Source organism: Polyergus mexicanus, unplaced genomic scaffold (genome assembly GCF_030449975.1).
Source record: "Polyergus mexicanus isolate NDT 795.1 unplaced genomic scaffold, iyPolMexi1.0 SCAF_22, whole genome shotgun sequence".
NCBI lineage: Eukaryota > Metazoa > Arthropoda > Insecta > Hymenoptera > Formicidae > Polyergus > Polyergus mexicanus.
The window spans coordinates 1,305,862-1,311,334 of record NW_027223342.1 but is presented as its reverse complement, the minus strand read 5'-3'; positions in this window follow the sequence as shown (position 1 = coordinate 1,311,334).

The window sequence follows — 5,473 nt, the reverse complement described above, 5'->3', positions numbered from 1 at the left end:
AAGCAGTGGTATCAACGCAGAGTACTAAGATAATAAATTAAAATATAAGAATTATAAAATATATTATATATTAAACTTGTAAACTTTGAGAGTTTTTATTAACTTAAAATCTTAAAATAATTTAAATAAGTAAAATTATTAAAGATATAATTATTCTAAAATATGTTAATAATAGTAATTTTTTAAAATTAATAAAATTAAATTTCAAATAATAAATATTATTAAAAAGTTTAGATTTTGAAATAAATAGAAATATAGTTACATTTATTAAATTAATGTAAGTATACATTAAAATAAAAGAATTTTAGAGATTCTAGATAGATTAAGAGATAATATTAGGCATATTAAATTAAAATTAATATAGGAGTAATTATTAAAAAAAAAAAATTAGAGAATAATTTAAAATGAGAAAAAATAAATAAGATTAGCCTATAAATAAATATGTAAATTAATCATAATAAATATAAAAAAAAAAAAATAATATTAATATTCATCTGGTTTGGTTAATTGATGAGTATGTTAATAATATTCTAAAATTAAGTAAATTAATTATTTTAATGGTAGAGATATATGAAGATGAAAGAATTAAAAAATATATGAATAAATTATTTATTTCAATAATTGAAAATATATAAAATGGAGTAACTTTTTGAATAGCTAATAAGATAAACAATGTATTTCATGGCATAGTTAAAGATATTAAAGGTATTCATAAATGAAAAGGGGGAATTCTTAATTTTAATATTAAAGATATGATAAAATTTAAAATAAAAAAGTCATAATTGTTAAAAAATAAATTATTAATTATTAAGGAAAAAATTAATATTAAAGACGCTATAACTTGAATAATATAATATAATAAAGTTCCGAACGACGCGTTAATTTCTTAAAAAATTACTGTGATTTACGAGATAGATTCATTAGACGCGAATGACCCAGGAAAAGACGTCGCGATTTTCGCCAGCTTAATCCCTTTAATAATCGTAAGCTTATTAATTTCAAAATTTTAATGCGTCAATCCTTGTAGCGGAGATCATGTAGAACAATGTCTTTCTTGAATAATATCGATATCTTTAACGGTAATCGAAATCAAAGCGAATAATGTATCTGACGCAAATGATTTCGGCAAAAGCTTCGCGATTTCGGCAAAAGCGTCGCGATTTCGGCTCGCTTTATCGCTTTAATAATCGTCATCTTATTAATTTTATAAATCTAATGCGTCAATTCTTGTAGCGGAGATCATGTAGAATAATGTCTTTCTTGAATAATATCGATATCTTTAACGGTAATCGAAATCAAAGCGAATAATGTATCTGACGCAAATGATTTCGGCAAAAGCGTCGCGATTTCACCTCGCTTTATCGCTTTAATAATCGTCATCTTATTAATCTTAAAAATCTAATACGTCAATCCTTGTAGCGGAGAGCATGTAGAACAATGTCTTTTTTGAATAATATCGATATCTTTAACGGTAATCGAAATCAAAGCGAATAATGTATCTGACGCAAATGATTTCGGCAAAAGCTTCGCGATTTCGGCAAAAGCGTCGCGATTTCGGCTCGCTTTATCGCTTTAATAATCGTCATCTTATTAATTTTATAAATCTAATGCGTCAATTCTTGTAGCGGAGAGCATGTAGAACAATGTCTTTTTTGAATAATATCGATATCTTTAACGGTAATCGAAATAAAAGCGAATAATGTATCTGACGCAAATGATTTCGGCAAAAGCGTCGCGATTTCGGCAAAAGCGTCGCGATTTCGGCTCGCTTTATCGCTTTAATAATCGTCATATTATTAATTTTATAAATCTAATGCGTCAATTCTTGTAGCGGAGATTATGTAGAATAATGTTTTTCTTGAATAATATCGATATCTTTAACGGTAATCGAAATCAAAGCGAATAATGTATTTGACGCAAATGATTTCGGCAAAAGCGTCGCGATTTCGGCTCGCTTTATCGCTTTAATAATCGTCATCTTATTAATTTTAAAAATCTAATGCGTCAATCCATGTAGCGGAGATCATGTAGAACAATGTATTTCTTGAATAATATCGATATTTTTAACGGTAGACGAGATGTAAGCGAAGAATATGTTAGACGTGAAGAACTTTCTATAATTTACCTCTTTGCTACCTCTTTGTTACCTCTTTGCTTATCGTGTTATCCGGATACTTTTGCGGATTTTAAAGCATTAAATTTCCCGTTTTCTATAATATACCTCTCTGCTACCTCTTTGCTTATCGTGTTATCCGGATACTTTTGCGGATTTTAAAGCATTAAATTTCCCGTTTTCTATAATATACCTCTCTGCTACCTCTTTGCTTATCGTGTTATCCGGATACTTTTGCGGATTTTAAAGCATTAAATTTCCCGTTTTCTATAATATACCTCTCTGCTACCTCTTTGCTTATCGTGTTATCCGGATACTTTTGCGGATTTTCAAGCATTAAATTTCCAGCTTTCTATAATTTAACTCTGTGCGACAGAGTTCTAATAAAATAAAACATTAACATAAATTATATACACACAATATACTCTCTCTTTCTCTATCTCTTTGGCATATAATATAATTATATATATATATATATATATATATATATATATATATATATATATATATATATATATATACGTACGTGTATTAAATTTTAATTTATTAATTGTATTTCTCTGAGATTTTCTATTTGTCAAGTATGACCTGTAATTACTTTCTATACAGAATCTTATTATTCCTAACTAATTTTTGATACTATTTCCAAGTGACTTATAACTTTATCATTTAATTAATTAATTATAAAATTGTTTTCTAATACTAATAAATTATTTTATAGTTTAAATAAAAATATTAAATTGCAAATTTAAAGAAATTTTTTAAAAGATAATAAATTAAAATATAAGAATTATAAAATATATTATATATTAAACTTTGAAGGTTTAGAGTTTTTATTAACTTAACATCTTAAAATAATTTAAATAAGTAAAATTATTAAAGATATAATTATTCTAAAATATGTTAATAATAGTAATTTTCTAAAATTAATAAAATTAAATTTAAAATAATAAATATTATTCAAAAGTTTAGATTTAAAAATAAATAAAAATATAGTTATATTTATTAAATTAATGTAAGTATACATTAAAATAAAAGAATTTTAGGGATTCTAGATAGATTAAGAGATAATATTAGGCATATTAAATTAAAATTAATATAGGAGTAATTATTAAAAAAAAATTAGACGATAGTTTAAAATGAGAAAAAATAAGGAAAGTAATAAATAAGATTAGCCTATAAATAAATATATAAATTAATCATAATAAATTTTTTAAAAAAATTAATATTAATATTCATCTGGTTTGATTAATTGATGAGTATGTTAATAAAGTTTTAAAATTAAGTAAATTAATTATTTTAATGGTAGAGATATATGAAGATGAAAGAATTAAAAACTATATGAATAAATTATTTATTTCAATAATTGAAAATATATAAAATGGAGTAACTTTTTGAATAGTTAATAAGATAAACAATGTATTTCATGGCATAGTTAAAGATATTAAAGGTATTCATAAATGAAAAGGGGGAATTCTTAATTTTAATATTAAAGATATGATAAAATTTAAAATAAAAAAGTCATAATTGTTAAAAAATAAATTATTAATTATTAAGGAAAAAATCATTATTAAAGACGCTATAACTTGAATAATATAATATAATAAAGTTCCGAACGACGCGTTAATTTCTTAAAAAATTACTGTGATTTACGAGATAGATTCATTAGACGCGAATGACCCAGGAAAAAACGTCGCGATTTTCGCCAGCTTAATCCCTTTAATAATCGTAAGCTTATTAATTTCAAAATTTTAATGCGTCAATCCTTGTAGCGGAGATCATGTAGAACAATGTCTTTCTTGAATAATATCGATATCTTTAACGGTAATCGAAATCAAAGCGAATAATGTATCTGACGCAAATGATTTCGGCAAAAGCGTCGCGATTTCGGCTCGCTTTATCGCTTTAATAATCGTCATCTTATTAATTTTAAAAATCTAATACGTCAATCCTTGTAGCGGAGAGCATGTAGAACAATGTCTTTTTTGAATAATATCGATATCTTTAACGGTAATCGAAATAAAAGCGAATAATGTATCTGACGCAAATGATTTCGGCAAAAGCGTCGCGATTTCGGCAAAAGCGTCGCGATTTCGGCTCGCTTTATCGCTTTAATAATCGTCATATTATTAATTTTATAAATCTAATGCGTCAATTCTTGTAGCGGAGATTATGTAGAATAATGTCTTTCTTGAATAATATCGATATCTTTAACGGTAATCGAAATCAAAGCGAATAATGTATCTGACGCAAATGATTTCGGCAAAAGCGTCGCGATTTCACCTCGCTTTATCGCTTTAATAATCGTCATCTTATTAATCTTAAAAATGTAATACGTCAATCCTTGTAGCGGAGAGCATGTAGAACAATGTCTTTTTTGAATAATATCGATATCTTTAACGGTAATCGAAATCAAAGCGAATAATGTATCTGACGCAAATGATTTCGGCAAAAGCCTCGCGATTTCGGCAAAAGCGTCGCGATTTCGGCTCGCTTTATCGCTTTAATAATCGTCATATTATTAATTTTATAAATCTAATGCGTCAATTCTTGTAGCGGAGATTATGTAGAATAATGTCTTTCTTGAATAATATCGATATCTTTAACGGTAATCGAAATCAAAGCGAATAATGTATCTGACGCAAATGATTTCGGCAAAAGCGTCGCGATTTCGGCTCGCTTTATCGCTTTAATAATCGTCATCTTATTAATTTTAAAAATCTAATACGTCAATCCTTGTAGCGGAGAGCATGTAGAACAATGTCTTTTTTGAATAATATCGATATCTTTAACGGTAATCGAAATAAAAGCGAATAATGTATCTGACGCAAATGATTTCGGCAAAAGCGTCGCGATTTCGGCAAAAGCGTCGCGATTTCGGCTCGCTTTATCGCTTTAATAATCGTCATATTATTAATTTTATAAATCTAATGCGTCAATTCTTGTAGCGGAGATTATGTAGAATAATGTCTTTCTTGAATAATATCGATATCTTTAACGGTAATCGAAATCAAAGCGAATAATGTATCTGACGCAAATGATTTCGGCAAAAGCGTCGCGATTTCGACTCGCTTTATCGCTTTAATAATCGTCATCTTATTAATTTTATAAATCTAATGCGTCAATTCTTGTAGCGGAGATCATGTAGAATAATGCCTTTCTTGAATAATATCGATATCTTTAACGATAATCGAAATTAAAGCGAATAATGTATTTGACGCAAATGATTTCGGCAAAAGCGTCGCGATTTCGGCTCGCTTTATCGCTTTAATAATCGTCATCTTATTAATTTTAAAAATCTAATACGTCAATCCTTGTAGCGGAGAGCATGTAGAACAATGTCTTTTTTGAATAATATCG